The 12,781-nt window shown below is 46.6% G+C and overlaps 1 protein-coding gene across 4 annotated transcripts in view; it reads left to right on the forward strand.

The window, feature by feature from the left end:
• Positions 1-12,781, forward strand: part of LOC146857087 (lysosomal-associated transmembrane protein 5-like) — a 153,930-nt gene that overhangs the window by 12,079 nt on the left and 129,070 nt on the right. For 2 of the 4 annotated variants that reach the window (XM_085647590.1, XM_085647591.1), the window contains exon 2: positions 7,152-7,199. The exons of the other annotated variants lie outside the window; for them this stretch is intronic. The gene's annotated coding sequence lies outside the window, so the exon portion shown is untranslated. The remainder of the gene's footprint in view (positions 1-7,151; positions 7,200-12,781) is intronic. 4 annotated transcript variants of the gene reach the window in all.

Genomic DNA, 12,781 nt, shown 5'->3' on the forward strand with positions numbered 1-12,781 from the left:
ACATCTGGAAATGAATCAGTGGACATGGGTGTTGCGTGGGAACACCCACAACAACACCCATGTCACGCCCCTAACACACAAAGTGTTGCGTAAAACGGGGCGATATTTACAAGCACAGTTAAATTCACGCAGGGTGGCTTTATCTGTGCTTGTAAATATCATTCAGCAGGTTGCGGCGCCAGTGCATCACGCAACGTAACGCACTGGTGGCGCGAGGGGCTTGTAAATCTGCCCCAAAGTCTTTTCACACTACCTCTCCTTGTATTCTTCTATGAGTGATTTTTTCTGTAAACAGACCTGTACATTTTGCTCTTATCTGTTCACATTTGCTGTGCATTCAGAGAAAGAGGTCAAATGTCAAGCTCTGTCTTCTGAGGGAGCATGGTGTTTACTTTTCTTTCTCTGACTTCAAAGTGAGAGGATTTATGTGACCATCTTGCTGGATGCTGAGGGTAGAGGAAAGGTTTATTTCCTAGTATACAACAACATTTAAATGAACTATACAAGTATTTCAGAACATACTAGATTTAGAAAAGCACAAATGAAGCACTTTTCTGTTAATTCTGAATTGTGTTGGAAACAAATACTTTAATATGATTAAAACAAATCAATTGACTGGGTGATGCCATTTCCACACATCATGATTCGTGTGTTGTGTAATTGTATCAGTAAAACTGAATGTCTGTGCAAATGTAATGGTAATTTCTATTCAAAATGTGTTGTCTGTAATGGCAGTGTGCTACCAGACCATGCATACTTCAATCTATGCCAATCCACTCAACTCTGCACCACTCCACCTTACCCCATGCAACTGAACTCTGCACCACTGCAATCTGATCCACGCTGCACCATTCTACTCTATGCCACTGCACTCTATACCACTTCACTGTATGCCTCTACTCCAGTGGCGGCTGGTGACATTTGAAAGTGGTGAGGCGTAAAGGTTGGGTATAAGTGTTATTTCGTGTCTGGGGAGAACATTTTCAAGAAACCAGTGGCAAATGGTACATCTTAAAGCCAAATTTGAGAAAGAAAGGTTTATAAAGCAATTGTGAAAGTGCAGTGATGAAATATTTCAACACATCAAAACATGCCCCATATCTTACTGCCTTAAATATGTTAAACAGTTACTGTAGTGAGCCACTTGTATGATTTGACGCAAGTACTGTGGAAATGACAGTATAAATATGTTGCACGTAAGCAATCTGAAGATTCGGCAGCTATCTCTTCACAATCAAGTGCATTTTAACGCCACTGCAGGGCTGGGTACAGTTCTCTACCAAGAGGCACATGCAGTGTGTAGGAAGAAGGTGGTGTCGCACCCACACCCTACCACCTAACAGGCTTTTGCAATGAAGCCTCCTTTCAGATGCTCCGTAAACGGAAAGGTGCTTTCGGCTGTAGCAGACAAACAAAACATGGTAACTACAGCGGCAGAAGCATTAATTCTGAGTCTGTCTCCCCAGCCAGGGGTCACCCACGCCGGCACCGCCGATGTTTGCTTAAATCACGACTATGTAAGCGGACAGGAAACACAGAGCTCTGAATACTGCGCAAGTCATACTTGAATATTGTGACATGCAATGCCCTCGGCTCGAAAGCAGCATTCACTGAACGTTTTGTTATATAAATTGCATAACACGCTTCCAGTATTGGGGTTGCAGCCCAGCTACAACATTGCTCAACATATAGAAAGTCTGTGCCATCTGACACCCACAGGCACATGTGTGAACATTACGAATCCGGACAAACATACACAGTTTCTGGTGCTAACCTGAAAATATGACCTCAATATGAAGAATTGAACTGGATATGATTTTTTAAGAACGCGCATCACAATAAATACAACTTCAAAGTAAAATAGTATAAAATATGCGCATCCATTGTCCGAGTCCATTGACGTACTTATGTACAATGTCCGCAATCTGAACTTTTTGCCTATGTGCACTATTGTGTGAATTTAACGAACATCGAATGTACATATTCACACGTGTTCGAAGACGGAGTCCAGTGTTCAACACAGACTGAATAAATATGCACACCTTTCCATACTGGTGCATTTGCATCCCTAACCAAATTAAATATACGCTGACAGAATATACATCTATACTAACCGTACACACATGTTGTAACGTTATATTGCTTCTTCCGAATAGTTTTAAGGAAAAAAACATATTACACTTGGCAAGATGCATCTAGGCAGAAATATCATCATGGCAGAAACACGCTACACCTCTGTACGTTAGGCAGTGTGTCATAGACCAATTCAGACACAACCCGGACATTATAAAAACACACCGCGCAGTTGATGATATGTCCGGTTTTATGATTCCTTTTTATATGTAGTTGGAATCACTTAGAGTGAAGCTTCCTGCAGCCTTCAGCCTTGTGCGTGTCAAATCACTGTACAAAACTGCACTTGCACTGCACCCACTAGCGGCCGGCATGATGGGGGGTGGGGGAGAGGGGTGGAAATGGCAGCGTTGTGATTGGTGAGGCGCATCGCAGAGCGCCCCAGCCGGGCCATTTTCTCTATGTAGGCTGCTGCATGCAGCAGCCTACATAGAGAAAAAGGGAGAGTGGGCGGGCCTGCTCGAGGGCAGCGGGGGGGGGGAATTGCTTGCCCACTGTTGTGTACACTGACTCTTTGGTAGGCCCCAGGGCCGACCAAACTGTCAGTACGCACAACAGTGGGCTAGCCACTCCCCCCTTCCCTGGAGCAGGACCGCCCACCCCCAACCAGGCACTTCGGCTTTCTCGCAGTGCGAGAAGCAGAAACATAAAATGGTAGTTATTACCATTTATGTTTCTGCATCCTCGCACTGCGAGAAAGCAGCGGGGCAACGTCCCCACGCCCCAATGGGGGAGCCGCCACTGCTCTACTCTACTTATGCCAATGCACTCTATGCCACTCCAGGCTAGGTTACACCACTTTACTCTGTATAACTCCGCTCTTCGCCACTCTGCAACACTGCACGCCACTCTGCAACACTGCACTCCATGCCACTGCACTCCATGCCAATACACTCTATGCCAACAGACTCTACTCTGTTCCACTAGACTCTGTGCCCCTGCACTCTATGCCAATCCACTGTATCCTACTCTAATCTACTCTGCATCACTGCACTCTACGCCACTTTACACCATTACTGTACGCCATTCTACTCTGAAACAATCTATTATATGCCACTGCACTCTACGCGACTGCATTCAATGCCACTGCCCTTTATGCCACTGCACTCTACAACACTCTATACCACCACACTCTATGACACTCTACTCCGTATCACGGCACTTACTACCACTGAACTCTACCCAACTCTACTCTGCGGCACTCCATTCTATGCCACTGTACTCTACACCACTATACTCTACTCTGCATCACTCTACACCACTACACTCTAAGCCACTCTATCCATGCCACTCTACTCTATTATGCACCACTGCACTCTACACCACTGTAGTCTATGCAACAGCACTTCATGCCACTCTTCTATTCACCATTCCACTCTGCACGCACCACTGCACACCACTGCACTCTTCTCCACTGCACTCTACTATGCACTGCTGCACTCTGCACCACTGCAATCTATGCCACTACACTCTATGCCACTGCACTCTACAACACTCTATACCACAGCACTCTATGACACTCTACTCTGTAACCCTGTACTCTCCACCACTGAACTCTATGCCGCTCTACTTTGCAGCGCTCAACTCTATACCACTGTACTCTATGCCACTGTACTGTACTCTACACTGCTGCACTCTGCGCAACTGCAATCTATGCCACTACATTCTGCAACACTCTACGCCAATGCACTCTACACCAGTCTACTCTATGGCACTTCACTCGACTGTATGCAACTGCACTCTACTCTGCACAATTCTACTCTACGCCACTGCAATCTATGCCACTGCACTCGATGCCACTGCACTCTACTCTGTACTATTTATTTAACACCCCTGCACTGTACACCACTCTACTCTGCACCACTCTACGCCAATGCACTCTACAAAATTGCACTCTATGGCACTCTACACTACTGCACTCTATGACACTCTACTTTGCAACACTGCACTCTACACCATTGAACTCTACTCACTGTACTCTGCATCACTCTACACCAATGCACTCTACAAAACTGCACTCTACATCACTGCAATCTATGACACTCTAATTTGCAACACTGCACTCTACACCATTGTACTCTACCCCCTGCCGTCGCCAATGTTAGCTCCCTTCCCGTTTTGAGGAAACTCCTGAAAACTTGGTTATTCCCCTCTTAATCTGTTGCTGCGTTCCTCTTCCCTACTGTGTCTGCTTAGCGCCTTGACACCTACGGGGTTAGTGCGCTCTATAAATATTATCTTATCTTATCTTAACACTACTCTAGACTACTGAATTCAATTCAACTGCACGCTACGCCACTGCACTCTATGCCACTCTACTCTGCAGCACTCCACTCTACAGCACTGCACTCTGCAGCACTCCACTCTATGCCACTGCACTTTAAGCCACTGCGGCACTATACTCTACTCTGCACACTCTACACCACTCTATTGTGCACTACTCTATGCCACTGCAGTCTATGCCACTCTACTCTACTCTGCACCACTGCACTCTATGCCACTGCATTCTACTATGCAACACTAATGTATGCCATTGCATTCTACGATACTGCATTGTATACTGGTGAATTGTATGTCGCTGTACTACTCTATGCCACTGTGCTCTAAGCCTCTACACTCTGCAACACTCTACGCCAATGCACTCCACACCAGTTGACTCTACTCTACACAACTACAAAATGTGCCACTCTATGCAAATCCACTCTATGCCATTCCAATACATGGCACTCTATGCCTTTCTACTCTACAACACTCTACTCCACTCTTCGCCATTCCATTCTTTGGTACTCCACACTACTCTCTTCTATACTACTAACTTTAAGCCATGCTGAACAGCAGCCACACTGGTGTACACCATGGCTAAAACACATTGGCAAAGCCAATGGTTCTTGCATAGGCAAGACTTATTGGCTTTTCCAATGCGTGTCGTAGATGTGGCGGTGCCTGTCGTCAACAATCAGCTGTTTACTGCTGTTGTATGATTCTGGCAGAGCTCATAGACTCAGTCCCCTCACTGAGCTCTGTTCCACAGCTGCACTGATGGACTATGATGCACGGAGCACGGAGGCTTGAAGGCCTGTCAGGGTGGTCAACTTCCCATCATCACTTTGCAGAACACTTTGCGTGTATGGAGGCAGGCTCCGCAGTGGGAACCCGACCGAATAGGTGCTGACACGGGGCAGGACCCTTGGTGGCTGTGTGACTACAGGGCTACCCTATGTGTAGCGGTCCCACTAGAAGCGTTTCCTCTCCTAAATAGGATGGAGTGATTTCAAATACGGAACAATATTTTAATAAGGAGCAGCTATCTGCCCTTACTACACAATAGTATAGGGAACTTCTCATTCCTCTTTCCCTACACGCAGGGGGCACCAGCCCTGATGAATGTTCGTGCACCCTTTATGGGGCATTAAGGACAGAAACATGTTGGCAATAGGGTCCTAGGACCATAATATCCCTAGTAACCCTTCTTGTTATGTTTTAATATCTGTGCCGAACCCAAGAATAAAGGGATACTGGGGTCCGACACCGATTTTTAATCTTTATACCCCTGGCCAAAAAATCATTTCATCAAGAGCTCCCTGGAATATTGGTTGAGCCCACCCTGACCTCTAGGAGTCAGGGTGTCCCAATGATGAAGCATGACACCACTAGGGTGTGTGAGGGAAAATATTAACAAAAGGACTTGCCTCCTTCCCCACGCCTAGGTGGTGCTATTTACTTCAAATAGGGCATACCAACACCTGATCTGGTAGTAGAGGCTTCTACTGCTTATTGGTCCACTGCGGGAGTACTTAGAGTGATTTAGTGTTGATCCACGGGAGGGCGTACTCCCTCATTGTTTTCCTCTCGGCCCCCAACCCAATTAGGGATCTTTCCTAATTCAGTTTTGTGTAATATGGGCACACTAAGTACACATGACTGTTTGGCTGGCCTCTCGGGATGGCCAAACAGTGATGCACACTTTCCACATTCTCCACCCAGACTGCATTACAACCTGGGTGGAGAACATACCCAGGCTTCCTTTCTCCGTCTGAATGCCGCACCACGGCGATCAGACCAATCACAACGCTGCATTGCAGCATTCTGATTGGCTAAGGGGAGCCTGGGTGCTTCCTGTTTTGGCCCGAGTCCGAAGCGGAGGAGAGACTTGACGGTAAGGTATGTTTTAAATGATTTTTTTATTTTTTAACACCCACTTAACCCTGCGGCCCCTCGCCACCCCCGATCCGTGACTGCTGCCAGTGGTACGACCGCAGGAAGTGCCTCCTGTGGCATATTCGGCAAGTCGCCCAGCGGAAACAGGGAACATTTTGTGGGATTGACTCTGAAGCCAGATAGCTCACCAAATTCATGCATTGTCAGAAGGAGGGTCGGGATTGAGGTTTCAGGGTGGTATACATAGATCAGGGTGTCATCAGAATAGAGGAAAACTACATGGGTGTTCCCTCTCCCACCGTGATCCCCCCCAGGGCACAGAACCATACAGAGTTTCTCCGCTGTATGCTCCATTGCTAGTGCAAATAGGAGGGGTGACATTGGGCACCCCTGTTGCATTCATCTATGCAATCCTCCCAGATCTCACCCTGGCTCGGGGGGATGAATATCAAAGTTGGATCCAGTGAATAAACTTGGGGACCCAGCACTACACTGCGACCTACCCACCAGGTCTCCAACTTTTGCGGCTGGGTGGGTAAAGCCTTCTAAAGGGCATGAAGGTAGTACCCCCTGATGTATTTGGAAACCCCTTTCTAGTTACTGTCGTACCCCATATGTCATTTTTAAACAGAACCCCCGGATGTCTTACCACTCTTTCTCTGGAAGACTGTGTGGAATTTCACAGTGGGAGAGAAGTGTTCATGTCTGAACAATTGAGCTGTGCTTTTTTGCAGTACCTACTTTGAATATTTTAAGTTTGGGAATCCTCAATGGGTATACATCCAGCAGCTGTAGAAACAATACTAGAACAAAACATGAATTGTATTCCATCCACTTCATTAGCCCGTTTCTCTTTTCAGCTCTGCCCCTGGGACAACATCAGATTGATTCACTTCACATCGAGATAGGTAATCCTCAATTGCGCTTTTTAAAAGTCTCTAATAAATACATTGAAAAAGTGTTTTGCTTGAAACTTAAATGTTTCTTCCAGTAGTATGTAACAGGGTCAAGGTAAGCACTGTCAAATGGAACATGTAGAATCTATCTACCTGCCTCCAGACATAAGGAGGATAAACACAAGATGTGCCAGGACTTCTCATATGGGATTCCATTTAAGTGCTCAACTTTCTCTCTCACTCTCCTTGTCACTGCCGGTCCCTTTGAAAACTTTAACACACAAGGTATACAAATCTCACTCCAGAGAGAAAAGAAAAGAGGATGAAACAGCATGGAAGAGACAATAAAAATAAGGAAAATTCTTCTTTTCCAAAGGGTCATCTGGAATTAGAAAGGTCGCCTTTTCCCAGCTGAAGTAGGTCTTCCTGTAGAGCAAGATAGTCAAGGCACGTAGTGCCGGAGGCTACCAACATTTTGAGAGCTCACCCTGTCAAGCTGAGCACCTTACTGATGCCTATATTGTCTGGGCCTTTAAACATGCAAGAGTGATGCCTGAGTGCTGATTGCTAGTTCTTCCTACACTACAAGAGACTAGCCACAAACCAATATTATCGTCCCATCTCCCTCCTGCCGGTTCAGCAAAGATTTTAGAATCTCATTTGAATTCCCATCTGACCACCAAATTCTTGACGGTTCTCAACACGGGCTCAGAAGCAGTCATAGCACTGAAACTGCGCTTACCATGGTGTTTGATAACATCCGTACACAGGTGGATGCAGGTCATACCACCTTGCTAATCTTACTCGATCTCACCGCAGCTTTTGATACCCTATCCCCACTGAGACTTGTGGAACGGCTCAGGGAGATAGGTGTTGGGGGCTCGGCTCTAGGACTTCTCGCCTCTTTCCTTAGTGAGCGGACCCAAACAGTGAAATTGGGCAATTTCTACTCGGATCCAACCCCCCTTTTATGTGGTGTGCCTCAGGGCTCTTCCTTGAGCCCCACGTTGTTTAATATCTATGTTGCCCCGCTAGCAAAAGGTGGTAAAATCTTTTGGTCTGGATGTGTTGTCATATGCGGATGACACGCAGATCATGGTGTCCATCACTCATAACATCAGTGACGTTGCCTGCAATTTTAAAAACTGTATGCAAGCAGTCTCGTCTTGGATGGTTCAAAACTAGCTGAAACTGAATGGCGAGAAGACGGAGGTTCTTATTTTTGGGGACAAGGCGGACATCTGGTCCGGGGAGTGGTGGCCCACATCTCTGGGCACTTGCCCAAGCCCTGTCTCCCAGGAAAAAAATTGGGAGTCTTGGTGGACAATTCTCTGTCCCTGTATCTACAGATTAGCAGGACGGTGGCTACCTGTTTCGGGCTAATAGGGCTTCTAAGGAAGATCTCGCAGTTTCTTTCACTCGCGGCACGCAAACAAGTTGTCATTGCTCTAATACTGTCCAGATTGGATTATTGTAATGCCCTTTATCTGGGCATTAACAAGGGACAGCTGCTGCGCCTGCAGCTGGTGCAAAATACTGCTGCCAGGCTGGTGATTGACTTGCCCAAACATCATTCAGTCTCAGCCTCTCTTCTTTCTCTGCACTGGCTCACGATGGATCACAGAATCATGTTCAAAACCCTCTGCCTCACTCATAATGCTTATTATGGCCTGGGTCCTGATGACATTAAAGCTCTATTTCATCACTATGCCCCTACTAGGAATCTCAGGTCAGCAAGTAAGCATCTTCTTACAGTTCCTAGGTTTAAAAGGATGAGATGGGGCGGGAGATCCTTTTCAATTGCTGCAGCCAAACTGTGGCCCTCTCTCCCTGACGAAATTGCTGGACAACGATCACGCACTCTTTTTCGAAAGGTGTTAAAGACCTGACTGTTCCCATAGATGTTGGTCTGAGTGTGCCTTTTCTGCTTGCATGTTGTTCTGCTGTTAGCGCCTTGACGCCCTTGGGCAAAGTTCGCGCTTTATACTTTTTATATTCATTCATTCATTCTCTTTCCAGACAAAAAAACTACAGTGTCACAGCCCTGAAATTGGCTGCTTCAATGATGACTATGCCAACTTCCTTGACATCACGAGTTGCAGCTTTTCCTGTGCCTGCAAAAAGTTCAGCCTCCTCCTACCTTCCTATAGGTCAATGGTAATGTCATTGTCTATAAGACATCTGCAAAGAAAGTCAGAAATTTGCTCCTGTGGGCTAACTTCTACATTAAGTTCAGATTTACGACTTTCATTGAATTCACAAAGAATTCCAGGTGTACTACTGGGAAAGAGTGGGAAACTACAACTGTTGTAGCTTCCCATGAGTACACACAAGTATTAATATATATACATTGAGAAGTACAGAAAGTTAGATCAAACAATTAGAAAATATTAAGCGTGAATGCATTTTGTCTTTCGTTTCCACAGGGCAAATATTTTCATCATCAAGAAACCCCTTCCATTCTACCTCCCTTGATTTTGGCAAACTTTTTCCCCTTTACCATCCTGGTGCCGTATTACACTAAGTGCCCCGGGGCGCAATGGGTGTTAGCGCTCACTTTGCGTGCCTACGGGGCACTTTGGTATTACAGAAGGGGGTACAGACGCTTGTGCGTCCACTTCAGTAATACCCATAGCTCTGGCGCACTTGAAGCGCCAGCGCTACCTTCATGGGACATTCCCTCATTTGCATAGGGGCGTGCCCTACGCAATTGGGGGAATTCCTTTGCCTCCACGCCTGCGCCATATTGCAGACGCGGGCTCAGAGGTAAAGAAGCTCTCAGAAGGTGCACTCACAGTGCGTCACCTATAAGGTGAGAAGAGGCCACTGAAGGGGAGAAAGGGGGTCCTATGGACCCCCAGACATCCCCTTGCAGCCGCTCCGTATTTTCACATGAATGCACTGCCCCCAGGACAGCATGAGTTTGCGTCTGCCCTAGGGGCAACACAAACATTGTAATAGTGCGCATTGTCATTGTGTGCGCCAGGCGCACCTTTTAAAAGGTGCGCCCGGCACCAACAATGAAATGCTTAATAAGTCCTGTGGAATGGGTTTACTTCTGCCCTTAACTGGTCTCCTTCTGTGACTATTATAAAGTGTGAAAATACCCACAAAATGCCATTTTCAAGTGTCCCCAAACCTGCGTGAAGTCGAATTTGTACTCCTAAATGCTTGATTTGTACATGTGTAGGTCACTTAGATGTACAACAGCTTTTCTTTGAGTATTGAACCCTACGAATATCGTTCTGAGTGCTATCACCATCAAGGGTCAGCTATTGGTGGGAGAGTTTGAGGAGTCACAAAGAATAGTTCCTATACTGAATTGTTCATAATATTTTGCATGTTCAATGTTTGCTTTTGTTCCTAACGACTGTAAATAGCAGGGGCTGCTATACCTGGATTCTGTTATAAGTAACCTATGACCCTCGAAACGATAACTGACTGAGACAACATAGCAGGTTAGATCTTACTGATTTCAGATTAAACACAGGTCCCTTTGGTAGTTACACTTGACTATCCAACTAATTTACCAGCTTAGATCCGTGATTGGTTTGCCTCTGATGATTAAAAGGAAAACATTGATTTGGTGGTGTTCGCCACTGAATGAATTTTTCTAGAAGTACTTGCAAATAGCTGAATTTGTTTGCGAATTAGAGAACAGACAGATGTTTGCAACATTAAGTTAATAGGTCTGTGATGATGCAGGTCAAAAATGTCACAGATTGGACTAACCTTTGTGGGTTTGTGCAGGGAATATAATATATGGAGGTGTAGACAGCTAAGGCACCCAGTGAATATAATTTCACAGTTGTGCTCAATAAGGAGTCCACTGTTCGAAGCGGCTGAGTATACACACAGGTGAGATACCAGGGGCCTGATTCATAAAGGGCCTCCACACTTGTGGTGGAGGTCCAGCAGTCATGGCCGAGGTTCCTCAGTTGTGGTGGAGGTCCCGCAGTCATGGTGGAGGTCCCGCAGTCATGGTGGAGGTCCCGCAGTCATTGCCGAGGTTCCGCAGTCGTGGCCGAGGTCCCGCAGTCATGGTGGAGGTCCCGTAGTCATGGTGGAGGTCCCGCAGTCATGGCAGAGGTCCCGCAGTCGTGGGGGAGTCTCTGCACTTGGGGCGGAATCTCCACAATGGGGAGTCTCAAGTCACAAGTGCGGAGCCGCCGTGGCCCGTACGGGTAAGGGTGGTGGGGCCCGGTGGGGGGGGGGGGGGGGGCGATTTCGACAGACGATGATGAGGGGAAATTAAATAAATAATTACATTTTCCTCGCCATCCGTCGAAATCCCCCCTCAGGCCCCACCGCTCTTACCTGCCCGGGCCGCAGCTGGTACGGGGGCGATTTGTGAATCGGGCCCCAGGTGTTAGTTAAAAAATGCATCATTTACAAAAGGGCACATGAAGCTGCAGGTCCCACCCTGAAGCCCCAGTTCCCACCGGGTCTGACTCATTTAGCAGAGAGGAAGAACATTTTCATCTTATTTTTAGATCTTCATGACTTGCACAAATGTGCACTTTAAATTACTTCTGGGAAATGAGTGAAAAGGCCCCATGAGTTAGCACCTTCTGCGCTGTGGTTTACAGACAAAAGGAAAGGGGAAGTTGCACATTTCTTGGCAGGTTGAGGAGTCGCCGCCCCTTCCCCTTGGCAGCTTTCTCCGAAATGTGCAAGAACAAAATTCTACTTTTTTAAGATGAAGGTTAGTTGTGGTGAGTGTAGAGATTTGGGAGTAGGGTCTGGCTGCTGATTTCATGTCCCACTCACTAATATCATTGCTGTGGTGAAGGACCAACCATGCTTCCTCTTCGATGGAGATACTTACTTCAAACTCATCGCAGAGTAGCAATGCGAGCTCGGGTCATGGTGCTAAGGCAGGGCTCTGGCTGTTCTAGTAGAATACCCGTGTATTCACGCCTTCGACACAAGTACGCTACAAGGTGTGAAGACATAAGATGGATGAAGGACACCAGGGGCTAGGACCTCACTGCCCTATGCTGTCTTCATACAGAGTGTGCATTATTATGGCCAAATGCATTGGTCTAAGTTGTTTCCATCCGTTTCAATGGGCCTTGTTCGAAACTCTCAGCCAGAATGCCAATCTTACAGGCTCTGCCATCCTATAGAGTGGCTAAGTCGGGTGGTTATGCACGGCCAACGTTGATACATTTATTACATTTCTGGCTCTTATTCTGACAAGATAGATATGAAATCTATATCTTCAATTTCCTCAGTATGCCAGCCTCATTGGTTGTTATGGACCAAGATCACTTTCTACACTGATCTTGTCAATCTGGTGACATTAGCTATTTAACAGTGCCTAGCAGCCTTGGTGTGAATATTTTTAAAGTCCCAGGCAAAATGGTCATCTACCATTTGTGTGCTTTCTTTCCTCTAGCAACAAGATAATTTGTTACATTCTGGCATCCTCTTGGACCATGGTGGTGGGCATTTGCCAACTATGACCGTAGCACACCAGGTGCAAGCAAGGACATCTGGGGCCGGTTTACACAAAGTGCTCGAGGGGCAACAGGCATTTGCACCCGCTTTGTCCGCTCCGTCGCACTTTGGTATTACAGAATGGGTGGCAG

Source organism: Triturus cristatus, chromosome 3_2, assembly GCF_964204655.1.
Source record: "Triturus cristatus chromosome 3_2, aTriCri1.1, whole genome shotgun sequence".
Taxonomy (NCBI): Eukaryota; Metazoa; Chordata; class Amphibia; order Caudata; family Salamandridae; genus Triturus; species Triturus cristatus.